Genomic DNA, 16900 nt, shown 5'->3' on the forward strand with positions numbered 1-16900 from the left:
CCCTAAGCACATGGCTTAATTTCTTTGAGAATTTATTTTCTAAATCAGTGCTTAATTTCTCATTTTTTAAAATGTGAACACACACACACACACACATACAGAGGCACACACAATAATGTAGAATGCATTTGCATGGAATAAATTAGATGACAAATATATATATTGTTTTTTCTTTGAAAATATTACAAGTAGTTCAAGCAGTAGACAGCAGAAAATTGGTGGAACAGAGGTGTTTCATAAGTAGAACTCTTTTAGCAGCCATCAGCCAGGTGAGAGGGTGGTGTGCAGTCCTTGACCAACTGAGCGCCATTGTGTTTGGTTTGGATCCCTGGCGGCAGAGTCTACCTTTGTCCTTTGCATCCAGGATTCCTGCCAGGCTCGCTGGTGCTTGGAGCACGCTCCTTGCGTGGCTGAGCATTCAGCCAGGAAAGCATGAATGTCCCCCATGGCTCTGCCTCTTCTCATTTCATCATGTTATATAATCCCTCCGTGTCCATAAACACTGTCAGAGTTTGCCCTGTGCATTTCTCTCCCCCCAGGCCCCTCTGCCATCCACGAGATGACTATAGCTATCATTTAAAATCCTAATCCTTATCAATTGCTTTCTAACACAGGAAAATGTGCTCTCTGGCTTTTTATTTGCCTGCATGTGGTCATGAAGTAGAAAAAAGCCCAGTATTTGAGGAATGTCTATTATTATTCAAACTGAAATGAAGTCAACCCTTATGCTTAAGGTCATCACAGATTAACAGGTGCAAAAAGAAAACACAGAAAACATATGTAGATAATTGTAATAGGGAACCAGATACAAATACAAAAAGCAATGTGTAACTATTGTGCATTGCAAGTTCCAAAGAAAGAGATATATTAATTCTAAGGGCATCAGGGAAGACTTTAGGAAGTGAGCCCTATAGGCCCAAGTAATGGCGGTGCTTCTCAAGTGTCTGTGCTGGTGAGAGTGGGGAGGGAGCAGAGCACACCACAGACAAAGATCAATGTTGCCAAACAAGAGAAAAATGAGAAGCAAGAAGGTGGAGGCATGTGTAGTCAAACTATAATGTGTACTTAAAATGGCTGCTGGAGGATACCTGTAGGTGAGAAGTTTGGAGGCCTGATGCCAACTTAATATTTCACAGCTAAAAAGTGCCAGGGAAAGTGTTTTGGCTCTCAAGTGTTTTTTCCAATGATAATATTAAAGCTACTCCACATTGCATCCCTACTGTGTTTTACTGATTTGCATATAAACTTTATGAAGTCTTTACCACGGCATTAGTAGATTTTTACTTCTGAGGAAAGATTTTACAGTAGATTTTACTGCTGAGGAAACAGAAGAGCAGAGGGTTAAGTGACTTGCAAAAAAGATCAGGCAGACTGTGAGTCAAAAGCAGAGCAAGTGTGAGCTCTGTTAACCCGAACAGGACTGTGCTCTCTCCCTCACTTTGGGTCCAGGGTCTCTTCCATTACAGTCAACAACTTCCTCCCTCACAGTTAGTTTTACCAAGTAACTCATATGTTGCGGGCTGGGCGATCTAGATCCTGGCAGGAGATGCATAATCCTAGTACACTCTGTTTTGTACCAGATCGAAGCCATATAAATAAAATTAAAATTGAGATTTATTTTCAGAAGTATGTATATGGCTTGGGCCACCTGGCTGGCAGAGTCCTACTATTTATCTTAATGAACAAATCAGGAATGTTAAGATGAATAATAAAAGGGAATAGAGCCCTAAAGAAGTCAGTAGAGTTGATTTATTAACAAATAAAAATGCTTAATGATTAGGGCAACCTATGTAGTTAACTACCAAGTCTTTGCCAATGATTTACTACTTGAATGAATCACACCTCTAGTAACACAAATAAAAGTCCAATTATAAATAATACTTGCAGTATGATGCAATATACATGAAATTGAAATTAATACTCCACTTCCCATGGATAGACCTTTGGTATTCATTTATAGGGTGAAAAATAGGGGATAGTTTTAAATCCAAGAACTACTGTTCTATTGAATATTTATTTCAAATATCTTCCATATCTGACAAAAAGAAGTAAATTTTATCTTGAATGCTTTGGCATTTACCGTGGGGGAGTGGCATTTCTTGATGAATAATAAAAAAAAATAGGCAAAAGAGAGGAAAACAAAAGTTATAGGCTTTAGTAAAGCGTTTATATTCCATTGCTTTGGCTAAGATTAAGCAATTGACACTAGTGACAAATTTGTTTTCTGGGGAAATTAACTAATTGTATTTTATTGTGAATTCCAAGACATAATTTGGAGTTTGAATCTTAATTGTACCAGTTCTTATTAGTGGTCACAACTTACCAAGAAAATTATACCTTACTTTTCTCCTAGAGAAAATCAAGAACATAAATAACCCTGACCTCAAAAAGTTATGTGAAAAATAAGTGAGCTAAAAAAGAGTAAGTTATTTTGCAAAGAGTATAAGGGGAAAAAAGCCAACATTCTTTTTATTATTGTGATATCCAGTGTGATTTCCAATCATTTCAGCCTTGAACACTTAAGGATCTGAACCTCCCAAATGCTGGTGGCTCATTTAAGAAGACAGAAGAGCATGTTTATTGAGTTGCTACTAAAGCTGAGCCACATGCATCATCACCATTAATCTTATATTTGCAGAAAGTATGCATACATAAGTCCTATAAACTGTCTTTATCATTCTCTCTAAAAATAAAGAAACTAATGCTCAAAGAGATCAAGTAGCAACCAAGTTTATGCAGGAAAAAACAGAGCTGAGATGTGAGTCTTGATGTCTCTGATAGCAAAGGCTGCCTTCATGCTATGACTCCGCATGTAGCCCCTCTAGTGTGGCATCTGTGAACCCCATGCCTGATATCTGAGTATGCTGGAACCTGCCTCTGGGCTGTGGATCCAAAACTTATCGTCCCAACCAGCTGTTGTTCTTAGTTGGTTTGAGCTTTCAGTATATTTTTCTATAGAAATAAATATATATAATTTATTCTATATATTGTAAAATATCATTTAAAATCATTTTAAATTACATGCTACTTAGGTGATAAAATGATATATATGCCTATATGAGTACAGCTTTTTCCCTAAAGGATTTAAGAGTGTGTGTGTGTGTGTGTGTATGTGTGTGTGTATATATATATATATTATTTATTATTAATTTTATAAACTCTTAAATATATAATAAATATTAATATGTATAAATATATAATAGCTATTATTAATTAATATATATACATACACTTAAATCCTTTAAGCAAAAAGCTGTAATTATTAGGCACAAATCATTTTATCACCTAAGTAGCATGTAATTTAAAATGATTTTAGTTGCCACTCTCCTTTTCTCACTACTGTGAAGATAACATTTGTCACTTCTTCAAATTCCTCTTGAAGAGTCCATTCATATAAACCCAGAATTGAACACAACAGTCTTTTTTAATCATTTCAAGAGTCAGAGAACAAGATGTTCATCACCCACAGCTCAACATTAAAATCCATATTCTACAGTTTCATACATTTTTCTTATTTTTGCTTAAACAGCTTCCCAGCATTTCTTTTCTCCTTCTCCTACGATTGCAGCTATTACCTTTGAGAGCCTCTATTTTGCAGCATAATTAACAGGAAGCCTGATTCTGGCCCTAAATTATAGTTGTAGCCACCCAATGAAGGAGATCTAATTCCTTAGAAGGTCTTCCAAAGACACCTTCAGAACCGTTTCTTATCTGCACATGCACTTTGGAGCCTCAGACCTCATTATAAACAGCGTATCAAAATATTTCTTTATTTATTATGTTTTCTTCAAAAGGTATTCTTGTCAATAAAATTTCCCTATTTAGTTGTCCATTTCTCCTTTAGAAAATAACCTTTGAATTTGCGTTTTGCCAACCCGTTGTGATGGGTTAGCTTCCTAAACTTCTAAAGTAGCCAAACATACTCTGTAACATAATAAACAAGTCAAATTGGAATAGTAAATATGAATACCACAGATGAAATGCTCATAAATTCAGAAAATGATAGGCAGTAATGGATTTTTCATAAAGAAACAAGGAAAGCCGTAAAGAATTTCCAAATGTCAACGTAATTTTATGGCTTCTATCCTAAAGAAAATTCAAGAGCTCGATCTTAAGCCTAGAAATTTTTTTTACAAAGCTTTTAACTGACTCCTTTTTCTACTCTATACATCCCACTGGGAAGCCAGCATGGAAGCAGCCATCACTTGCGTTGTGCCCCTTGATTTCTAACTTGTTTTCCTCCTCCTGCTCCCCACTCCTAATCCACTGCTTCTTGGAGATGCTTCTACAACACAGACCTAATCATCTCACTTTTATTTTCCTCTGGATCTTCAACAACTTCTTATTTTTAATATTAATATTTAATGATTTTTAAAAGTCTGGTCTAAACCTTTGTTTCCAGTTCAGTCTAAGGCCATCATGACACTTAAATCTGACAAATAAAAGTTAGGCACTTTTTTCTTGCGCTTGTAACTTTTTGCTTCTGTGACTTTGTAAATATTTATTCATTTCGTGAAGTGGACTTTCTACCTTTATCTGTCTGTGGAACCTTCTGTTGACCCAAAGACCCAGTTGTATCACAGTATTTTGTTCTATTAAACATTTGTTCATTTCTATGTTTCCCTATTCCACTAGATCCTGATTTGTCTAAAGGAAGAGGCCAGGAATTTTACATTGTTTCCCACGCCCTGATAGACTAACAGGAATATTAAAAGTAAGCAAACTGTTGATGTCAAACAAGTACATTTTTTGTCATAATTCCACTGAATCTGCAATAATGTGCTTTGAGTACTTTGTTTTGTTTTGTTTTGTTTTCTGCTAGGCAGTGTGTTTAGATCAATTCTTGAAGGATGTTGTGTGTAAGACATCTGCTTATATGCTAGTAAAGGTGAACAGCACTTAAAAGATTAGCAAACGTTTTAGTCTGCAGTTAAAATGCTGAAAAGATTAAATACCAAGATAGAATAGCCCCAGCCTGAAGCATTTATGGAAGAGATATCATTACAAACGAACTTTAAGAGACAGATGGGGTTGAAACCTCAGAATATATAGTGAGGCCGTTCTAAGAACGGAAAAGGCACAGAACAACAGCAACATGATAATGCGAGGAACACACGTGGAGGCTGTCAGGTGGCCTCTAGGAGAAGGAAAGAAGTAGATATGAGGACACAGCCATAACCATGTTCCTTCACTCACAAAGTACACACACACTTCACACTCTTCCTCTTGAACTAGGCCTCCTCCATTCCTTCTATTGTCCCTAAGCCTCCACATGCCCTGACCAGAGCGCATGCAGACTCTTGGCTCAGAAGCTGGGCACTGCCTCCTCAGTCATCTACCTGTCACAGCAAGTTCTGACTTGTCCTAACTGTCAGGGTGAATATGGGGCTGAATGAATGTGCAGCTTCTTTCAGTACAGGGTCTCTACTCTGTCACCTCTATGATCCCTTTTGATTAAAATATACGAATATCGTGAGGCAAAATAAACCTCGGGACCCCCGAATCACTAAGCCGAAGGAAAATGTCAGGCTGGGAACTACGTTGAGCAAACCTGCCTCCCACAAATTTCTTGTGGACAAAGGACAGGCAGAACTCAAAGTCATCCCTCTGCTCACGTGAGACAAATGCATATGTGATCGCTTGCTTTGCACTAAGCCAGACTAAGGCATAAGTGACTATTCCTGTACATTGTGCATTCAGAGAATGGCTAATCAGAAACTCAGAAGAATGTAATCATTTGTCTCTTATCTACCTATGACCTGGAAGCCCACTCCCCACTTCAAGTTGTCTTGTCTTTCTGGACTGAACCAATGTACATCTTACATATATTGATTCCCCCACCTCATGTCTCCCTAAAATGTGTAAAACCAAGCTGTACCCCCACCACCTTGGGCACGTGTCAGGAGGTCTTGAGATGTATCATGGGTGAGTCTTTAACCTTGGCAAAATAAACTTTCTAAATCGATTGAGACCTGTTTCAGATACTTTTTGGTTTACAATACACACACGCACACACACACATACACGTGCGCACGCCTTTGACTACCCTAAAATACAAGCTTCCATCTTTGCAGAACTACTCTAGAATTACGGTACTCTAAATGCTGCCTGAGAGAGCTGTGCTGAAGTACATGTGCCCATTTATTAACTAAGTTGTTTAATTTTTTTCCCTAACGAGTTGTAGAATTTCTTGACATATTTTGGATATAAGTATTTTATAAAATGTGATTGAGAATATTTTCCTCCAGTTTATGAGTTGCCTATTTATATTCATTTAGCTCATTGATGAATAAATGTTATTAATGCAGTTCATTTTGTCTATTTCAATCCCATATAGATAGCCAGTTTTTACTCTGCCAAGATTATAAAAAGCTACATAAAAAGCTACCTCCAGTTTTTATTTGGACATATATATGGCTTTTACTTGGCTTGCTGAATAGATATCTTTGCTGGTGGAATTGCTGTGGCACTATAGTTAAAAACCAATTTACTATACAAATATGGGTATATCTCTGGACCCTATTCTGTTCCATTCATCTGTTTGGCTATCTTGAGTGCTGTATCTTTGTAGTAATTCTTGAAATCATGTAGTGTAAATTCTCCAATTCTGTTATTCCTTCTAAAGATTGCCTGTGTTCTTCTAGGTCATTTATATTTCCATATTCATGGTAAAATCAGAATGCCATTTGTCACAACCAAGCTACAAGGATTTTGCATGGGACTGCACTGAATGTATACACCAATTTGGGAATATTGACATATTAACAACTTTGTGTCTGCTAATCCATGATCATAATGTATTTATTTTTCTATTTTTAGATCATTAATTATGTATTCCAGCATTTTTTAATACTTTTCAAGGGCTAGGTTTTACATATATTTCATTAGATTGATTCCTATGTATTTTATAGATTTAATGCTGTTGTGATAACCTTTTTTATTTCATTTCAAACTATTCTTTGCTAATTTTTATACATAAACGCATGTCTTGCTATTTTATGAAAAGGTTTAGTTAAAATTGGTGTTAATTCATCTTTAATTATTTCATGGAATTTATTTTTGGAGTTGTCTGATCTCACATTTTTCTTTGTGGGAATTTTTAAATTACAAATTTAATTTCTATAATAGATGTAGGCATAGTCAGGTTTTCTAATTGTCTGTGTCAATTTTGATTGTGTTTTCTCATTGTTTTCACTGTTGTGCTCTCAGCTATTGTTATTTTACATTTTACTTCTAAATATGTTATAAAGCATAAAATACATGATGTTATTGATATATTATGGTGATTCCTCAAAGAGCTAAAAGCAGAACTACCCTCCCCCCATATATATATGCTCTTAACTATCCTGAAACACGCGCGCGCGCACACACACACACACACACACATATATATGCCCTCAACTATCCTGAAACACAAGCTTCTATCTTTACAGCATTACCATAGAATGACATTGAATGATTTATATTCCTCTGGGTATGTACCCAGTAATAGGAGTGCTGGGTCAAGAGATAGTTCTGCTTTTAGCTCTTTGAGGAACCACCATACTGTTTTAACTTAATATATTCAAATGCCAATTGATGCTTTAGGTCATCAGTTAACATTTATATATTGTTAAAAACAAAGTGGTACACTTTCATTTTTAAACATATTTATTGTTTTGATGTTCCTCATTGCTTTCTACAGAGCCAAGATTTTAGCCTACCAAAAACTAGTCTTTCTTATAGTATGATTCTGCTGACAAATTCTGTTTTTCTTCAAATTTTACTTTGATTTTTGAAAGATGTGTTTAGTTTTTAACTTTTACCTTAGGTTCAAGTGTACATGCGAAGGTTTGTTACATAGGTAAACTCATGTCATGGGGTTTGTTTTGCAGATTATTTCATCACCCAGGAATTAAGCCCAGTGCCCAATAGTTACTGTTTCTGCTCCTCTTCCTCCTTCCACTCTCAATTCTCAAGACACCAAATGCCTGTTGTTTCGTTCTTTGTGTTCAAAAGTTATCATCATTTGGCTCTGCCTTAAAAGTGAGAACATGTGGTATTTGTTTTTCTGTCCCTGTGTTAGTTTGCTGAGGATAATAGCCTCCAGCTCCATCCATGTTTCTGCAAAAGACATGATCTCATTCCTTTTATGGCTACATAGTATTCCATAGTGTATATGTGTCACATTTTCTTTATCCAATTGGTCATTGATGGGCATTTAGGTTGATTCCTGTCTTCGCTATTGTGAATACTGCTGCAGTTAACATTGCCTGCATGTGTCTTTGCAGTAAATGATTTATATTCTTCTGGGTATATACTCAGTAACGAGATTTTTGGTGTCTTTGTCATGAAATCTTTCCTTGTACCTACATGAAGAATGGTGTTACCTTGGTTGTCTTCCAGGATTTTCATAGTTGTGGGTTTTACACTTAAGTTTTTAATCCGTCTTGAGTTGATTTTTGTATGTGGTGTAAGAAGGGGATGCAGCTTCCACCTTCTGCACATGGATCACCAGCCATCCAACACCATTTATTGAATAGGGAGTCTTTTCCCCATTGCTTGCTTTGTCAGCTTTGTTAAGTGTCTGGTGATTGTAGGTGTCTAGCCTTACTTCTCTGCTCTCTGTTCTGTTCCATTGGTCTATATGCCTATATATTTTTTAACCAGCATCATGCTGTTTTGGTTACTGTAGCCCTGTAGTATTGTTGGATGTCAGGTAACGTGATGCCTTCAGCTTTGTTTTTTTGTTTTGTTTTGTTTTGGTTTTTTTGCTTAGAATTGCCTTGGCTATTTGGACTGTTTTGTGATTCCATATATATGTTAAAATAGTTTTTCCTAGGTCTGTGAAAATTGTCATTGTTAGTTTGATAGGAATAGCATTGAATCTGTAAATTGCTTTGGGCAGCATGGTCATTTTTACAATATTGAGTCTTCCTATCCATGAGCATGGGATGTTTTACCATTTGTTTCTGGCTTCTCTAATTTATTTAAGCAGTGTTTTGTAATTCTCATTGTAGAGATCTTTCATCTCCCTGGTTAGCTATATTCCTATGTATTTTATTCCTTTTGTGGCAGTTGTAAATGGGACTGCCTTCCTGATTTGGCTCTTGGCTTGGCTGTTCTTGTTGTATAGAAATGCTAATGAAATGTGCACATTGATTTTGTATTCTGAAACTTTTCTGAATTTGTTTATCAGCTGAAGGAGTTTTTGGGTAGAGACTACGAGGTTTTCCAGATATAAAATAATGTCACCTACAAACAGAAATAGCTTGGCTTCCTCTTTTCCTATTTGTTCAGCTCTGATTTCAGTTATTTCTTGTCTTCTGCTAGCTTTGGGTTGATTTATTTTTGCTACTTTAATTCTTTCAGTTGTGATGTCGAGTTGTTAATTTAAGATCTTTCTAACTTTTTGACGTAGGCATTTAGTGCTATGAATTTCCCTCTCAACACTGCCTTAACTGTGTCCCAGAGGTTCCACTATGTTGCATCATTGTTTTCATTAGTTTCAAAGATCTTCTTGATTTCTGTAATTTCATTATTTACTCAAACATCATTCAAGAGCATGTTGTTTAATTTCCATGTAATTGCATGGTTTTGAGCAATGTTCTTAGTCTTGTCTTCTACTTGTATTGGCATTGTGGTCTAAAAGTGTGTTTGATATGATTTTGGATCTTTTGTTGTTGCTGAGGATTGTTTTATGTCCAATTATGAGGTCAATATTAGGATATGTGCCATGTGGCATTGAGAAGAATGTATATTCTGTTGTTTTGGGGTGGAGAGTTCTGTAGAGGTCTATCAGATCCATTTGGTCCAATGTTGAGTTCAAGTCCTGAATATCTTTGTTAATTTTCTGACTTGCTGATTTGTCTAATACTGTCAGTGGAATGTTGAAGTCTCCCAAATAGATTTTAGGTTGCCGGTGTTTTTGTTTTCTAGATTTCTTTTTCCCTTTGCACCTTAAATATGTTGTTTCATAGTCTTCCATGTTCCTTTGCTTCTGATGTTAAGTTCACTGACATTCTACCCTTCCCATCCCCCAGTACAGTATCTAATGCATTATGTCTTGTTTTCCCCTTCAACATCTTTGAAATTTTTTCATTATTTTGGTTTTCAGCCATTTGATTATGGACATGCATTGGTTTGCTGCTCTGTATTTATTCTGCCTGGGATTCACTAGCATTTTAGATACTAGGATTAATATTTTTCATCAAGTTTTTAAAAATTGTGACCAATATTAGTTAACATGTATTCTACTTAATTTCTCTCTTCTCTTCTTTCATATGTTAGGAGCCTTGGCACTGTCCCACAGGTTACTCAGACTCTATTTAATTTTTAAGATATTTTTCCGTATTTTAATTTAAATATATTCAAATGATTTTTCCTCAATTTCACTGATAACGTATGCTATTAACCTCGAAGAGTGAGTGCTTCATCTAAAATATTTTATTCTTCATTTCTATAATTTTCATTTGGTTCTTGGTACAGTTTCAAGTTTACTATTAAGATCCCCATTTTTTTCTTACAAAGTTGATATTTCCTTTAAGAACCTCAATATATTTTAATAGCTACTTTAAGTTAATATTTTATTTCTACATTTTTGATATATTTCTACTGACAAATTTGTTTTTCTGATCGTGAGTTAATTTTTCCTGCATCTTCATATTTATTCATATTTTAATTTTATACTAAGCATTATAGATGTTATCTTACAGACTGTCTAGATTTTGTTTTGTTTCTTCAGGCAGGTAGTTGCAGATTTTCATGTGAGCTTGTTCCTTTTGAATATTGCTTGTAACCTTTTGCAAGATGAGCTGAGTAGTCCCTACTTTTGAGCTGCATTAGCGCTATCCATAGATGTTTTATTACTGGAGTATCTTTCTTATGATTTGGTGCTTAATCACTCTGGCTGGTTGGAGTTCAGCAACTTACAGTCCTTTGGGAACTCCAGGTATTTCTTGTATCATAACTCCTCAGAATATTTTTTTTTTCACTAACAGTTGTTCTTTGGCTAGCCAAATAGTCTTCCATCCTACAAATGCACAATTTAGTATTTTACCAAATGCTCAAAAAGAGCCCCATGCAAATTTCTGGAGGTTTTCTCCACTTAGCTCCCTTCCCTCTGAATGTGCCCCCAGATTCCAACCTGCAGTAGCACATTAGTTCTGAACTCTCCTCTCTCCCTCCTCAGTTCTATAGGACCAGCATGCTATGCCCCACCCCCAACCTGCTGCTGTGATGCACAAAGAACAAATGTTAGATATACTCAGTGGCTTACCTCCCTTGTTTCCCTTCCCTTTTGGATCACAATTTTGCTGACTATCCAATAAGATAAGCATTTATGTCATGTAGTTTGTAGAGTTTTACAGCTGTTTACCTCAAGAGAGCTGTGAACACGACTATTATATTTTAATTTCTGTGTCCTCCTAATTTGGCTTGAGTTCTGTAGTTGCTGTTGATGAATATTTCTATAACTTTTCATGATTCACCATATACATGGACAATAATCTGATTAAGGATGTCATTTTTTTTCTGGTTTAGGTTGTCCCAGCTACCTCATAGCCAGCGTCCCTTTCTTTACTCTTTCTTCCACTTATGCTGTTTCCTGTCCAGAAGATTCAGTGCTTTGTGTAAAACACAGAAATATCTGTACTTGGAATTCCATCAAAACTAATTACTATGCCACTTGAAAATGTCTGTGATCTGTTTCTTTCTTACTTTTTGAGTATCGTATGTAATTTCTCCACGAGGCCCCACTGCATCCTACACCCTCACATCCAATCTGTACAACTTCAAACAACTGAAATCATCTTACATTGCCTAAATGGCCCATGGTTTGCCTTTCCTTCAGACTATTGATCCTGCTATGTTTTAAAATTTTTTTTTCCCCAAACTTTCATCCCCATCACCATACCTGCTTAAACTATATTCAACTTCCAGGTTCAGCATAGATCGCATTCTGCAAAAATATCTTTCTCAAATGTTCCAAATTTGGTTCAAGATCACTGCAATTTGCTTCATAGCACAGTATCTCCCGTAAGATAAACACCCGGTACCATGCAAACCAATATACTTGCCTGTATCTCCCATTAAAAGTGAATAGAGGCAGGGGGCTTTTTACATTGTTCAACATTGTATCTGGCACTCAGGATAGTGTTAATTTTGTGTGTTGGATGCTAATCTAAATGATTGAGAAAATGTAAATAAGGTCCACTCACAACCTTTGAAGTAACTTACCACGAAACTGGCAAATCAACACTCAAACACAGCAAATAAAACAAAAGCAACAAATTTCCCCTAGCTTGGAGGCTTAAAATAATGAAACCTGTTCTTCCGCAGTTTTGATGATAAAATTCTGAAATGAACATGTGGGCAGGTTTGTGCTCCCTCAAGAGGTTGGAGGAAAACATCTTCCGTGCCTCTTCCTGCTTCTGGTGGCCATCAGCATTCCTGGGTTGTGGTCGCATCTCTCTGTCTACTATATCTTCACATCTTCATATTGCCTTCTCTTGGGTAGAAAGCTGAATCTAATTCTGTCTTCCTCTTAGAAGAATATATGGAATTGCATTTAGGGGCAACCTAACACAGGATAATCCAGGATAATAAACAAGATAATTATCCAGAATAATCTCTTCCTCTCTCGAACTCCTTTATTTAATCACACCATCTGCCATGTGAGGTAAGATGTGCAGATTCTGGTGATTGAGACGTGGATGTGTGCTTGAGGCCACCATTCTACCCTCTAGAGCAGGTCACAGTGAGGTGTTCCAATGAGAGAAGTACAAATCCAAACATCCATAGTTCAGAAAAATCAAGATCCTGACATTAAAAAACAAAAACTCTGAAAATGAGTAGGAGTTTTACAAATGATACTATGGGAAAAACAGTCCAGTTTCAAAAGGTTATTAAATTACACACGTGGTGCAGAACATAATCAGGATTAATTGAAATTCTAGAGTATGAAGTATGCAAAAGAGATAAAAGGGAGTTTTGAGACCAAAAAAGCAAGTGTAGTTTAGATAATAGAAATTCTTGGAAATAATTATTTATAGTTTGACTGTGATGTCTACTAAGATATTTGAAAGAATAAGACATTTTTGACCAAAAGAATGACACAAATAAAGTCTGATAGAGATTTCTCTGAGAGATGTGGAAATCAACCTGTCCATTAGTTAACCTGATATTGGGTGTTATTATTTATTTGTTGAATATCGTAGCAGGAAATCTTGTTATGGGCATTAAAATTATAAAAATTTTGGCAATGTAATTGAAGACAAAATAAATGAGCTATCAAGTTACCTGCAAGAAGTAGGAATGTAAAACATATATCCTTTCATTACTATAATTGTGAATGCCATAAGATGTCTAAATAATTTGAAAATCATTTAAGCATTTAAAAATATGTGTTAGGATTTTGGTTTTACATGAGCTGTAAAGTTAAAGCAAAGCATATGTTTCTGTCACCATAAGATTAGATTTGATTGAGTGTATTGCCAGGATTGTTTTCTTAGAGAAAAGAAGAAATTGAATTGCTCATGGTTTTGCTCTATGTAAATTTCTATTTGTACTCACGGCAATCACATCTTTGGCACAGAATTGTATATCTGGTAGATACACAGTTATACTTTTAAAACTTTACATGTATTCACAAGAAATTTACCAAGAAATATTTATTTCTACATTTTCAAGGTACATTTTTAGATTTCTATTACATTTTAGGATCATTTAGTCATAACTTTCATAATTCCATTTAGCAGGGTGTTCCACTCGTGGTTTTTACATTTCTTATTCTATTTCCCAATATGTTAATTCAAAATGGTGTCAAGAACTATGATTTCTGAAGAAATTATGTGAACTTTTAGAACCTAAGAACCAAGGAGCTAAGGAATTTATTTTCTAAATCAACACAAGACAGCTACTGTTCATGTGTAAAATTACATTTACTTAACATTATATTTTTGCTTTACTTAGAGTAAACATATGGTACCCCATTTAAAGTGAAAGCTTTGTTTTAATGGGAAAAACCACATGCCCCTTTTAAGAGTATGATTGAGATAACTGACTTTTATTTTTATTTTAATTTAGAAGTCATATACTGTTTCATTGAACTTCCTTCAAAGGCCAATCTTCAAGAAATTAATTGATGTTTGCTGTAATAAAAAGTTGATGGCTAACTGACATTCCCAACACTCTCTAAACCATATTCTTGCCAAAAAAAAAAAATCAAATTTATCTTAAAAAGCATTTAGAGCTCATTTACACTGTATCTAAAATTAAAAGGATAGAGGAACATGATAAATGTCACTATGAGAAAAATGGACTAAAACTGCCTTCTTCAAGTTTACATCATAAGAAAGTACATATAAATGCACAGAAGGGATAGATTCCTGTTTAAAAAACAAATTTAACAGAAAAATGCACTGGAGCAGGCTTATATACCTTCTTATTTCGAATAAAGATATTCATTTTGATGTGAAATTTGAAAACTGGCTGGGTATTAGACATTATTAAAGATTAATTGCAGTTTTGTCAGTTGTGATAATGGCACTATGGTTGTGTTAGAAAATGTCCTCATTTTTGTAGATGAATGTTGAATTATTTATGAGTGAAATATTATAATACATGTAGTCTACCTTAAAAATTTTTAGCAATAACAACAAACCCAAAAGGATAAAATAAATATGCTAAAATTTTAACAACTCTAAGTTGTAGGCTATGACTTAACAGGGCTTCAATTATACCCTTGTCTCTAATTTTATATGGGTTTAAAAATGTTTATAATAAATAAATGTTCTTTTAAAACCCTCCTGAGAGATAAAGGAGGGCAAATGGGTACTTAGGATTCTCCTAAGTAAGTACACAGTGAAACATATGTAAAGAATGCTGTAAATCATCAATAGGTAGAATTAACTCATCCATTTCTGCCTGATCAAAATTAGCTTAGAGCTTTGATTATAATTATTAGGTTGGTGTAAAAGTAGTCACAGTTTTTGCTGTTGAAAGTAACGGCAAAAATGGCAATTACTTTTGTACCAACCTATAGTTTTAAAGGAGAGATAAAATTAAGTCATTTAGGGGAGCTTGGAAAGACAGAGATACGACGAATAAGGTAGTGTGGTTACATATTTCATAAAACTAATCTTTAGAAAATTTAAGTTGATCAAAAACATAATCAGTAAAGCTTGGGCCCAGAGCTCAAATGCAGGTTAACTGGCTCCAATATTCCTGCTGCATCCTCCTCCGTGTTCCCTTTTCCCTGAAAGCATCTTTGCACAGTTTATAGTACTACATACAGTAGTGCAGTTAGAAATAAATAGATATACACAGGAGAAAATGTGTAGTCAACACCCCAATAGTGTCAATGGGTCATTAGGACAAGCCATCTGATCCTGGGAGGGATGCTTGAATTGGCACACCTCTGTCTCAACAGCAATGTTGAGCTGGTTGTTTCTTAGTTATAAAACATTCTGGGATTGTTTGGGGTTTTCAGAATAAAATGAATAGGATAGATATCAGAAAAGTAATGATGGCTGTGAATAGACATAAATCAGAATTCCTCACACCAAGGGAAATGAATTGGCAGGGATTTTGAGTGAACCCCAAAGGAGGAACAAACTTGGATAAGAGTTCCCACCCTCTCAGGGTGTCATGCAGGTCGGGTTGAAGAGAGTGTGGCTATGATCAGCTGGATGGTAGAGGGTTTCACAGAAGTAGCTCAGGCTAAAATGGCAAGCAGAAAACCAGGCACTGGGTGGCCAGCAAGACTCTGGGAAGCCATCCACTTTTGTGCCACTGAAAAGTGAGACTTGCTGTGAAGCCTCTACCTGGGTGAGGACAGTTGCCACTGGGTGCAATGCAGGGAGCTATCAGCCAAGCACCACAGGAGCAGGCTGGGGGAAGCGCACCAGAACCCAGAAGACAGCATCTTCCTGGGACAGTGTCTCTCCAGCACCCTCTACTGACAATGTTTAGCATTGTGCCAGCTGTCAAAGGAGACTTGTTTACAGGGTCCAGCTCCAAGTGTCCCAGAGCAGGGCAAAGAAGGATTTAGAGCTGAAAGGCAAAACATGGATGATTGACATACATACCAAAATGACATAAATGATACTGCTTCAATAAAGCAGGCCTACATTATCACCTTCAGTGTTAAACACTTTAGCCATCTTTTTTCTGTTTTTAGTTTGATATCCTTGCTGAATTATCTATCACCTCCACTGTTTTACAAATCCTTTGAGAACAAAACACATGTTATGTTAATTTTTTGCAAATACACAAACTTCTAACCACATGAATTGTACACAGTGAGAATTCAGTAAATATTTGTAATTGTGAGGTATAATAAACGAATGATATAGATGCTTTCCAGAGTTTCCAGTGCGTTTTTCCTTACCATATAAACTGAGGAAATTATATGCTAAAGCAAAGGTGATTTTTCATGTGAGTGTGTTTTGGAAGATTTATTTTTTAATGTTTCAATCTCATCCATTTTAAGTAAAAACTTAAAAAATATTCTGTTACTCTTACTATTTTTCCAAATTATCTTGAACCAAAAAATAAAGGGATATTGTCAACATGATAGCCTAAATAAAGTCATTAGAAGCTGTGTTAAACATTTCACTAAAGGCAAAACCTTAGTCGGGTTTGTATTTTTCTGTGAGTGTCCTGCCTTGCCCAGGACACCTTGCCCCTGCCTCAGTTCTGCAGCTCTGGCCCAGGGTCTTGCTCTTGGCGGTCACTCACGCCCTCCTGCTTCCTCCTGAGAGAAAGGATGGGGCTGGGTAAGTCAGTGTGGTAACTCTGTGTCCTGTTGCATTGAAAAGGGTTTAATGCCTTCTCAGAAAATACTTATAAATGTATTACCCCTCTGAATTTTCTTCAAGTCTTTTAGTTACTTAAGACACCAACATCTCCTTTACCTTAT

This window comes from Macaca fascicularis, chromosome 3 (assembly GCF_037993035.2).
Source record: "Macaca fascicularis isolate 582-1 chromosome 3, T2T-MFA8v1.1".
Taxonomy (NCBI): Eukaryota; Metazoa; Chordata; class Mammalia; order Primates; family Cercopithecidae; genus Macaca; species Macaca fascicularis.